This window comes from Silene latifolia, chromosome 3 (genome assembly GCF_048544455.1).
Source record: "Silene latifolia isolate original U9 population chromosome 3, ASM4854445v1, whole genome shotgun sequence".
NCBI classification, from domain to species: domain Eukaryota; kingdom Viridiplantae; phylum Streptophyta; class Magnoliopsida; order Caryophyllales; family Caryophyllaceae; genus Silene; species Silene latifolia.
In genome coordinates this window covers 58,089,871-58,102,563 of record NC_133528.1, presented here as the reverse complement: position 1 = coordinate 58,102,563, position 12,693 = coordinate 58,089,871, and positions in this window count along the sequence as shown.

The following is a 12,693-nucleotide window of genomic DNA, read 5'->3' as shown; positions in this document are numbered from 1 at the left end:
ATCGTGGTTTTATTTAGATAAATAAGAGGCTAGCACAGACTCGATGAATACATGTGACTCATGGGGACAGCTCCCAGTTGTCATTTAGGAATAAAAGGACGGACGCTAGGATAGATATGAGAAAGCCTAAGACTCGGACTCGGACTCAGACTTAATTGTAGATAAGGACTCCTAATCATCATCTTCCTCCTTGAAGGTCTCCTTCGCAGCATCTGGCAGCTTGAATGTCTGGTCTTGAGCATTGACCCACTTGAGCACTTCACTCTCGTTATTGGGAATGATATGAGGATAAAAGTCCATGAGGCTTTCATCTCCTTGCAGAAAGAGATGTTCATTAGGGTTGTTTTCATCACTTGGTTGGCATAGGGATGAAGCTATCAGTTCATGGTTGTCGATCATATTTTGAATAGCATGTTTCAGTTTGAAGCATGTTTCAGTATCATGACCCTTTCCTTGATGATATTGGCAATATGCATTGCCGTCCCAGAAACGGCTTTTCTTGCATTCAGACGGGTCTGGAGTGGGCCCGATTGGTTGTAGCTTCTCTTCAGTCACAAACTTTTGAAGAGCTGCGGCATAGGTTGTGTTGAGGTTGGTGAATGTCCTTTGAGAACGCTCAATCTCGCTGTTTGATTTGACACATTCAGGAGGATTGTCTTGACTGAGAGGTGCAATTATGATTTTGCCAGCTTCAATCATATCTTGAATGGCATGCTTGAGTATGAAACAGGTTTCGGTGTCATGGCTCTTGCCTTGATGGTATTGGCAATAGGCATTACCATCCCAGGATCGGGCTTTTTTGTGTTCGGGTTTGTCCGGAGTCGGACCAATGGGTTGGAGCATTCCTTCTTAAGCAAGTATCTCCAGAGCAGTGCCATATGTTATTCCCAGATCTGTGAATACCCTTTGATGTTTTCCCATGGTTCCCACATTGGTGTTTTTTGGGATGTTTTTGTGAGTTTTGTTTTTGTTTTTGTCAATCCTGGGCGGAAGCAGGATCGGGTTGTTGTCAGTGGGACATTTTTGGGATGTTGCTAGATATTTTGAAGGGTATTTTGGCGAGGTCATTTCATTTTCTTTGTCGGTAGGTTCGTGGGTATGGGAACCATCAGATGATTCCTCATTTTCAACCGCTGTTGGTTGGTGGACCAAGGGTTGGTTTCCTTGATGGTCAGGTTCATTTTCGGTACTACCAAACCTCTTCTCTAAATTAGCTACCCGAGTGTTCAAATCATTGATAGCCACTTGCAGCTTTGAGAATATGTTGTTGATGGAGACAGAGAGCATCATTATACCGCTTTGTATGTAATCCTCATCAATTGCATGAATTTTTTTATCCTCAGGAGAGATGAGATGAGAGCAGTCTAGGGAAGATTCTTCACTGTGTTCAATAGGGCTTTCAGGATGGTTGTTTTTGTTGTTTGTTTAGGGAGGTAATGGTAACTCGCCCTTTATCATATCAAGGATGGCGCCTTTTAGGGGGAGACACATTTCAGTGTCATGTCCGCGGCCTTGGTGATATTGACAGAACAACTTTCCATCCCATCTTCGTCCTCGCTTGTTTGGAAGAGGGTCTGGAGTTGGACCAATTGGTTTGAGTTTTCCTTGTGAGATTAGCCTTTCCAGGGCTGTGGCATAAGGCATACTCAAATTAGTGAAGGACCTAGGAGGTCATCTGGTTTTGGTTTGGTCATTGGCCAGTAGCCGGCTTTCAAGAAGCTTAACCCTTTGCTCAATATCAAAAGAGGGAAAATTCCCGTTTATCATTTTGTCCTCAACTTGGGAGAGACGAGTGCTCAAGTTTTCCACGGTAGCTAGGAGTCGAAGGACCATGTTGTTGGTTTCGGCAGAAGTCATGGCGGATGAAGGTTGATCAGCTTCTTGAGTTTCTGGTTGGTGATTGATGGCACCCAAGGGATTCCTATTTGACATAACGATAGGCGTTATAACTTGTCTTGGTAGGGGGTTGCACAAACAAAGGCAAGTACGACACATATGCACAAAAGGCAGTTTTGCTATGAAGACGCGACAGTGTGACTAGGTTATGAGTTCATTAAAGATAGTGAATAACCTTTTGTGTTTGGACTCTTGGTGAATGACTTTGAACTTAGACTCGAGTGTCAACTTTGGCATAGTGATGCCTAGACAGACGACTTCTGACTTAGTTTAGATGTTTGTTGCTGGCGTGATGCCGTTGGACAAGACGTGTACACAAACGTGACCTTTGACCCGTAATGTAGGGGAAAGACGGGTTTAATACCCGAGGAGTTTTTACTCTGCTAACGCCATTGAAGATGTCTCGACAATTAGGCGACACGACTGATGCGTGTCTTTTATATAAGGTTTTCACCTCATTTTCACACGCATTTCTGAACTTTTTATGTAGCATCTAGCTACAAATACCCCCGAATGTTCTACTTTGGTTCGTTTTATGTAATCTGCAGGAATTAACCGAAGAGGAGTTAAATCGAGCCTAATTTGTCCCAATTGCATGAATTCATGGAGAATAAGGAGCCGGAGCTTGGAATCTAACATTTTGGAGACGCGTGAACTAGTTTCGGAAGGCATTTCAAAGTCTAGCGTGCCTATATAGCTCGATCGAGTAGTTTTCTGCTCGATCGAATGCTTCATATACTCAAGATTGATCGATCGAGCAGTTTAAGGAGTCAATCGAGGAGATTTTGCATGAAGTGCTCGATCGAGTGGTTTATTTCCACTCGATCGAGTGGTTTGGTGTTGGTTTGCTCGATCGAGTAGTTTATTTCTACTCGATCGAGTGGTTTTTCCTGCCTTAGTTAATTTCCGCCTAATCATTTTGTGGGCTTTTGTAATTAGTCCATAGATTAGGTTTTAGGATGGATTTTTCGTATAAGATAGAGCAGAGGGAGTACGTTACTGCTCTCTCTTCTCACGTTCGTTTTACTCTACCTAAGACTACTGTTCTTGGATTTTTGTTTTTCCTTTACACTTTGCTACTCGGAATTGGATTTTGCGATTGGTATTATTATTCTACTTTTATCTTTGATCTTATTTATTGCTTAAATTCCTTCCCTCTTTTAGTTGTTATCATAATTGCTTTAATTCAATCCTTATTAGTTCTATCATCATGTTTAGTTTTAATTATCTATTTGTCATCATTATTAATTCGATGGTAATGAGTAGCTAAGCCCCCCCCCCCGCTAAGACTATAGGGGATCCATAATCATGAGGGAATAGTAGCCGATTTATTCGGTTAATGCGGGTGTAATCTTTGTTGTTTAAATGCTGCAATTAATTGTATCTGTCTGATTGAGTCGACGCGATTAGACATTTATATCTAAGTGACCCTTGACCTGGACCGAAAGGTTGGAAAAGGCGAGACTAGTAGCGAGCAATAGGGTATTGTAGTGAGGGCGAAAGCTAAGCTATTTACGCTTTAGGGTGAATTAAGGACCGAAAGGTGACGTTCGCTACCCCTTAGATCGTATTTGCATTAATCTGAGACCTAGATTACTTGACTGAATGATTATGGTGAACCGTCTGTCTTAGCTGTTTCCCCTTATCTGATTAATTCCTTCCTCTTATTTTCTCTTCCTTATTCTTCTTAGTTTAGAACATCATATTTAAAACCCCCCAATTCGGTTACCTTGACGAACTTAGATTTAGCTGACATTTTCCTACCTCTCTGTGGATTCGACCCGACTTCCCTAGCTATATTAGTTAGAGTCAGTTGGTATTTTTGACAGGTATGCGACAGACGTGTCAAATTTTGGCGCCGTTGCCGGGGAGGTGGCATAATTTTGTTGCTTTAATTAAGTTTGTCCCTTGTCTCAAGGAATTTATTCCTTGAGGCTGATCTCATTTCTGCAAAGTTTTGATTAGTTTTGCAGGTTAGTTGTTGATTTGAAATCTATTTGCCAGGATGCCTACGATTACGGAGCATATAGAGCCATGTGGTAGATGTGGCACGGAAGGGCATGACCCTATCGGTTGCATGGAAAGTGTAGAGCACGTCCTTGCCTATCAGAAATACAAGCAGGGAGTTCCTTTCTCTCAGCTATATGAAGAAATAAAGAATGTCTCTACCCCTTCCCCGCCAGCCCCGCTACCGATTCCTTCTTCTGCAAGTGAAGAAATTGCCGAATTAAAATCTATTATGATGAGTATATCACGGCAATCTGAAATGGTCATATCGAAATTGAAAGAACAAGTCGCGCAGTTAACACTCGCAAAAGACCAAGCCAAGCTTCTTCCAATATGCGATCCAGTCAGTGCAATGAATTTTCAAAATGACCTTACTCATGAAGAAGACGAGGTTTTGATAGCTGAAGATACCCCGGAGGACGATCTAGATGAATTATTAACCGAAATACTTGCAGCGTGTAATCAAGATACTCGATCGAGTGATTTCTCTACTCGATCGAGTGAATCAATTCATCCTATCACTCGATCGAGTGAAATTACTGGTCGATCGAGAAGTGCAGAATTTAATGTTGGTCGATCGAGTGATAATCTTACTCGATCGAGTAACTTTGCTGAAGAAATCACTCGATCGAGTGAAATTACAGGTCGATCGAGTGAAACAGAAGAAGAGAATGGTCGATCGAGTGATATAAGTACTCGATCGAGTACTTTAAGTGGCGGAGATCCTATTTTGCTATCTAATGCCGCTACCGTGTCATCTTCCCCTGCTGTGGAGACGTCACACATTGATAAAGGTAAAGGAAAAGTTGCGGGTCCACTCGTTGCTACTAGGGTACCCTTTCCAGGCCGTCTGAAGGACGCAAAGATCGAGCGACAGTACGGTAAGTTTGTGGACATTGTGAAGAACCTCCAGGTAATTGTCCCTCTTTCCGAACTTGTTACTCAGGTACCCACTTACGCTAAATTTATGAAAGATATTGTGACGCGTAAGAGAAATTTGAGTGAATTTGAGACGATTTCATTTATGGAAGAGTCTAGTAATTTTCTTTTGAATAAGAGTCTGCCTAAAATGAAGGACCCGGGCAGCTTTTCTATTACCTGTATTATAGGCAACATGGTCATTGATAAGGCCCTTTGCGATTTAGGTGCCAGTGTCAGTGTCATGCCCCTTCCCATGCTGCAAGAAAAACTGAACATGAGTCATTTTAAAGTGACTAACATTACCCTACAGATGGCTGATAGATCTGTTAGGAAGCCCTTAGGTGTCTTAGAGGACGTGCCTGTGAAAATAGGCAAGCTCTTTATCCCAGTAGATTTCATTATTTTAGATATAGCTGAGGACACCCGGACCCAAATTATCTTAGGAAGACCATTCCTTTGTATAGCCGAGTCGTTATTGATGTCGACACATGGGCGTTTGACTCTTGCGGTAGGGGATGGCGTGATCACTTTCGGTCCCCGCCCAAGATTTTTGGCTCGACCAATGATAGAGGATACTTGCTATTCGGTTGATATTATTGACGAGTCTATTTATGACTTCTGGTCGGGTTCTTTTATGAAGGACCTACTAGAAGCTCTTATGCTTTTTGATGAGTGTGCAGATAGCCCAGACGACGATGACGTTGCGTTGGAATTGCTTGTTGATGAATTGGATGAGCATAAGGGAGAGCAAGTGTAACAAATGATTAGCACTCTTTGCTCCATTGAGGTAAAAGTACCGGAACGTAAGCCTCTCCCTTCTCATCTTAAATACGTTTTCTTAGACGATACAGAGAAATATCCAGTCATTGTTAGTGCCAAGATTAATGATGATCAGCTGACTTCTTTGTTAGCTGTACTTAAGAAAAACAGGAAAGCAATGGGCTATTCACTGGACGATATCAAGGGGATTAGTCCCGATATTTGTATGCACAGGATAGAGCTGGAGGAAGATCACAAACCTTGCAGGCAGGGTCAGCGCCGGCTGAACCAGAAGATGCAGGATGTTGTGATGGCTGAGGTAATGAAGCTGCTAGATGCAGGTATTATATATTCTGTTGGTAATTCCAAATGGGTAAGTCCAGTACAAGTGGTCCCGAAGAAAGGAGGGATAACTGTTGTTATGAATGAAAAGAATGAATTAATACCTACTCGAGTAGTGACTGGTTGGCGGATGTGCATAGATTACAGACAGCTCAATGCCGCCACCAAGAAAGATCACTTTCCCCTTCCTTTTATTGATCAAATGGTAGAAAGGTTAGCTTCTCATAAATTTGTTTGCTATTTAGACGGGTACTCAGGGTTCTTTCAGATCCCTATCCACCCAGACGATCAAGCTAAGACTACATTTACTTGTCGTCAGGGCGTTTTTGCTTATCGCAGGATGTCTTTTGGTTTGTGTAATGCCCCTGCCACCTTTCAAAGGTGTATGATGGGGATATTTTCAGAGTATATTGAGTCTATCATGGAAGTTTTTATGGACGACTTCAGTGTATATGGAAGTGATTTTTTTAACTGTCTGTGTAACCTTGAGAAAGTGTTGCAGCGCTGTATTGAGGTCAACCTTGTGCTGAACTGGGAGAAGTGCCACTTTATGGTCAACGAGGGAGTTGTTCTAGGGCACTTAGTTTCTGATAGGGGAATAGAGGTTGATAAAGCAAAGGTGGAAGTGATTCAACAATTGCCGCCCCCTGTTAATGTTAAGGGGGTGAGGAGTTTCCTTGGTCACGCTGGCTTTTATCGCCGGTTCATCAAGGACTTCTCAAAGATTGCTAAAGCACTTACACAGTTGCTACTTAAGGATTCTCCTTTTGTGTTTACTGATGATTGTCTTTTTGCTTTTAATAGGTTAAAGTAGGCTTTTGTCTCTGCGCCGATCATACAGCCTCCCGATTGGGACTTGCCGTTTGAGATTATGTGTGATACAAGTGACTATGCACTAGGAGCGGTGCTAGGCCAAAGGAAAGACAAGGCCTTGAATGCTATCTACTATGCGAGCCGAACGCTGGATGAGGCTCAAGTGAAGTATACTACCACTGAGAAAGAGCTGCTAGCTGTAGTTTAAGCCTTAGAAAAGTTTCGTACTTATTTAATTGGGTCAGAAGTTACTGTTTTTACTGACCATGCAGCTTTGAGGCATCTCCTTGCTAAGAAGGAGGCTAAACCACGGCTACTCCTTCTTCAGGAGTTTGATTTGCAGATTAAGGATAAGAAAGGGGCTGAGAACGTTGTAGCTGATCACTTGTCGCGGCTGATGCGACAAGAAGGGGGAGATTCTCTACCTATTGATGATTCTTTTCCTGATGATACTTTAATTGCTGTTATATCGTCTATTGTTAACCAAGAACCTTGGTATGCATATTTAGCTAACTTCGTTGTCAGTGGCAAGCTGCCGCCTGACCTTTCTCATCAGCAGAGGAAGCGTTTTCTGTATAACGCTAAGCAGTACTTCTAGGATGATCCTTACTTGTTTAAGGAATGTGCAGACGGTCTTTACAGATGGTGTATTCCACAGTGGGAGACCAAAATAGTCCTGGAAAGCTGTCACTCCTCTTCATATGGTGGTCACCACGGTCCATCGCGCACCGTGGCTAAGGTACTTCAGTCTTGTTTTTACTGGCCTTCTTTGTTTGCTGATGCTAGGTCTTTTGTTTCAGCTTGTGATGCTTGCCAACGATCAGGGAACATTTCAAAGAGACATGAGATGCCACAAAACGGCATCTTAGAGGTTGAGGTCTTCGATGTCTGGGGCATTGATTTTCAAGGACCGTTCCCATCCAGTAAAGGTAACAGGTATATCTTAGTGGTTGTAGACTATGTGTCGAAATGGGTTGAGGCAATTGCCTCACCTCATTGTGATGCTAAGACCGAGATAAAGATGTTTAAAAAGATCATATTCCCCTGATTTGGTGTCCCTAGGGTCGTCATTAGTGATGGGGGAATGCATTTTAAGTAAAAGAAACTCACTTCTATTCTGTCTAAAGTTGGTGTCCAACACCGGCGTGGTTTGGGATATCACCCCCAAACTAGTGGTCAGGTTGAGGTCTCTAATCGCGAGCTGAAAGAGATCTTGTCAAAGGTAGTTTCTAAATCACGGAAAGATTAGAGTCTTAAGTTAGATGACACATTATGGGCCTACAGAACTGCCTTTAAGACACCAATTGGTGCATCACCTTATAGGCTAGTTTATGGGAAATCGTGTCACTTACCTGTTAAATTAGAATGTAAGGCTTGGTGGGCAATTCGTGAGCTTAATTATGATCCTAAGTTGTGTGGTCAGAATCGTCTTTTGCAGCTAGACGAGTTGGAAGAATTTAGGCTTAATGCATATGATCGCTCGCGCATTTACAACGAAAAGACGAAGAGATGGCATGACAAGAGAATCTTACCTCGTGAGTTTCATGTTGGGCAAAAGGTGTTGCTGTTTAATGCCCGATTGAGATTATTCCCTGGCAAGCTGAAGTCCAGGTGGAGTGGCCCTTATACGGTGACGGCTGTTACCAAATTTGGATCCGTGGAGCTCGAAGATTCCGAAGGTCATAGGTTCAAGGTGAATGGCCAATATGTGAAGCATTACCACGAGGCGAACGAAGCAGACAATCGTGTTGAAGTCTTGCACTTCGACGAGCTTGACGCGCCAGTTAATTGATGCCAGAAAGGTCGTGCGGGACCTCTTAAACCAGCGCTCTCCGGGAGGCAGCCCGGACTGTTTATTGTACTTGTGTTGAACATTTTATTTTCTTTAGCTTTACGTTGAACTTTAGACGCTATTTTACGAACTCCTTATGCTTTTCTAGCTTTGGAATGTGTGTTTTGCAGGACCAAGTACTCGATCGAGTGGTTTTATGCTCGATCGAGTACTTTTTGGGGAAGTTTTCGCTCGATCGAGTGATAATTGTCCTCGATCGACCAAAGTCAATATCACGCTTACTCGATCGAGTGGTTTTCTACTCGATCGAGTCCTTCCCTGCACCAGTTCACTCGATCGAGCTGTTCTAAGTGCTCGATCGAGCAGTTATACTTCCCAGCTGCTGTTTTACGTCTATGGAGCTACTGCTTGACTTTCTTTGACCTCCCATGTTCATGGTCGGTTTGGGGAGGTTCCTCCTTACGACGTTTTGTAAGTTTTCCGACTCCATTTATCCCTTTCTCTTCAGTTTGCATATTTTTCCCTATTTTTGGTACAATGAGGGCATTGTACGGTTTGGTTTGGGGACGTATGCATCCATATCTGTGTCTGCATGTTTTCTTGCATTTTTGCTTTCACGTTTATTGATTTTCACATGCATTGTTGCTTTAATTAATTCAAAAAATCATAAAAATTCAAAAAATTCACGTTTAAATTGAGTCAGAACGTTTGAACACTGACGCTACATTGAATCTTTACTCGAGCCTTGCATATTCTTGACATTTAGTTGGCATGATTATGTGCATAATCTACGAGTTTTTGTTTCTTTCTTATCTGAACGAATAGACTTGATTCATTATGTCGGCAAGCTACATTACATTCTGAGGTTAGAGCTTTATAAACTGGCGACATTCATGACCGATTTTATTTAGGATGTGAGTAGTACTCTCTTTAAGGCATGTAACATCAATTTGCATAAGCATGAGTCTAGTCTTCTTAATACCTGTATGCATTCGGTCTATGGATGGTGACACATGTTAGGAGAGGCAGTCCCCTTTATTTCATTCTACCCATGAGCCCCACATAGCCAAATTGCCTTTTTGTCCTATTAACTACTTTCTATAATACTTCCTACCCTAGCTGAGCTAGTGACGAGTAGTTCTTGGAATGTTTTATTGCATAATGGTTATTTTATCTGATTTCGGAAGATGGTGGAAGAATCGAAGGGAAAGAAAAAGAATGTTGAATTGTTGAAAAAAATAAAAGAAAAGAATTGAGAAAAAAAATAAAAACGAAAAAAAGAAGAAGAAAAAAAATCATATGTGAAAAAAAAAATGAGAATTATATAAGGATTCACACTCCCATGTCTTATTTATATCTTATGGGGAGTTGACGATTCTTGGTGTTTATTGAGTTTAGTGCATAAATTTTTGCACCGTTTCATCTTGCTGTTTTGAGTACGAAGTTGGGATGCAGTTTATATTTGGATCCGTTGTTGCTAGCCTGGCTATTAACCCCACATATCCAAATTCATTTTAGCCCCTTCTTACCCATTACCTCACTTACCTAAATGTAAGTCCTCGACATGTGTCTTGGTCATTAGTATAGTTGGAATGCATATGTACGGTTGTAGAGACTTTATTCATGTTAACTGCATGCATGTTCTTATGGATCGAGTTAGGTGAGTGTCTTTACTTCTTCCTATCTTTCACATATTTACTCACGCTGTGCCTAATTTTGAGTGACGAGCGACCCGTGAGAGTCCGATATCTTTTGAGTCTTGCAAGGTCGACGGTTCAGTAAGTTTGAAACATTGATTTAACTCGTTTGCACTTCTCATTTGCCACTTTGTCATTTTGTTGCATTAAATTGTTTCTAGTGGATGATTTGTAGCTGATGCGTTGGTCCCGTTCCACTGTTATTTCCTAGTTGCATTCATATTTGCTTGGGGACAAGCAAAGGTTTGGTTTGGGGAGATTTGATGCGTGTCTTTTATATAAGGTTTTCACCTCATTTTCACACGCATTTCTGTACTTTTTATGTAGCATCTAGCTACAAATACCCCCGAATGTTCTACTTTGGTTCGTTTTATGTAATCTGCAGGAATTAACTGAAGAGGAGTTAAATCGAGCCTAATTTGTCCCAATTGCATGCATTCATGGAGAATAAGGAGCCGGAGCTTGGAATCTAACATTTTGGAGACGCGTGAACTAGTTTTGGAAGGCATTTCAAAGTCTAGCGTGCCTATATAGCTCGATCGAGTAGTTTTCTGCTCGATCGAATGCTTCATATACTCAAGATTGATCGATCGAGCAGTTTAAGGAGTCAATCGAGGAGATTTTGCATGAAGTGTTCGATCGAGCGGTTTATTTCCACTCGATCGAGTGGTTTGGTGTTGGTTTGCTCGATCGAGTAGTTTATTTCTACTCGATCGAGTGGTTTTTCCTGCCTTAGTTAATTTCCGCCTAATCATTTTGTGGGCTTTTGTAATTAGTCCATAGATTATGTTTTAGGATGGATTTTTCATATAAGATAGAGTAGAGGGACTATGTTACTGCTCTCTCTTCTCACGTTCGTTTTACTCTACCTAAGACTACTGTTCTTGGATTTTTGTTCTTCCTTTACACTTTGCTACTCGGAATTGGATTTTGCGATTGGTATTATTATTCTACTTTTATCTTTGATCTTATTTATTGCTTAAATTCCTTCCCTCTTTTAGTTGTTATCATAATTGCTTTAATTCAATCCTTATTAGTTCTATCATCATGTTTAGTTTTAATTATCTATTTGTCATCATTATTAATTCGATGTTAATGAGTAGCTAATTCCCCTCGCTAAGACTATATGGGATCCATAATCATGAGGGAATAGTAGCCGATTTATTGGGTTAATGCGGGTGTAATCTTTGTTGTTTAAATGCTGCAATTAATTGTATCTGTCTGATTGAGTCGACGCGATTAGACATTTATATCTAAGTGACCCTTGACCTGGACCGAAAGGTTGGAAAAGGCGAGACTAGTAGCGAGCAATAGGGTATTGTAGTGAGGGCGAAAGCTAAGTTATTTACGCTTTAGGGTTAATTAAGGACCGAAAGGTGACGTTCGCTACCCCTTAGATCGTATTTGCATTAATCTGAGACCTAGATTACTTGACTGAATGATTATGGTGAACCGTCTGTCTTAGATGTTTCCCCTTATCTGATTAATTCCTTCCTCTTATTTTCTCTTCCTTATTCTTCTTAGTTTAGAACATCATATTTAAAACCCCCCAATTCGGTTACCTTGACGAACTTAGATTTAGCTGACATTTTCCTACCTCTCTGTGGATTCGACCCGACTTCCCTAGCTATATTAGTTAGAGCCAGTTGGTATTTTTGACAGGTACGCGACAGACGTGTCAACGACCTAGACCAGAAGGTAGGTACTAACTTCGGCAGAGACTTGACGTTATCTAGACGACTTGACTTGAAATCGACTGGAGTCCAATCGATTCGAGGCTGAATCAGAAAGGTGGACTGAAGTTTTCGAAAATAGAAATTTTCAAAAGATTCATTTGTCGTTCTATGGACGGCTTCCGAAGAGTAGGGATCTTTAGAAGGTCGGCCAATTGAAAGGGCTGTCTTAGGTTTGTTTTCAAAAGACGGATTGAGTTGAGATTGCGGCGGCTCTGAAAACAATGTGCTGTTTCCAAAGACGGTTTTTGAAATTCCGAATCACGGGTTTGAAAACCGTATTTGGAATCGTCATCACAATGGCCATGAAAACGGTTAAATTTGTTTTCAAAGGATTTAAAATTGGGTTTAAAATTTGTAAACGGTTAAATTTGTTTTCGAATGATTCGATTTTGAATTGAAATTTGAAAATGGTTAGATTTGTTTCCAAATGGTTTGAAATTGGAATTAAAATTTGAAAACGGTTAAATTAGTTTTCAAAGATTTGAAAATTGGATTTGAAATTTGAAAACGGTTAAATTTGTTTTCAAAGATCTGATTTTGAATTTGAAATTTGAAAACGGTTAAATTAGATTTCAAAGATTTGATTTTGAATTGAAATTTGAAAACGGTTAGATTTGCTTTCAAAGAATTGAAGTTTGATTGAAAATTTGAAAACGGTTAAATTTGTTTTCAAAGAATTGATTTTGAATTTGAAATGTGAAAATGGTTAAATTTGTTTCCAAATGGTTTG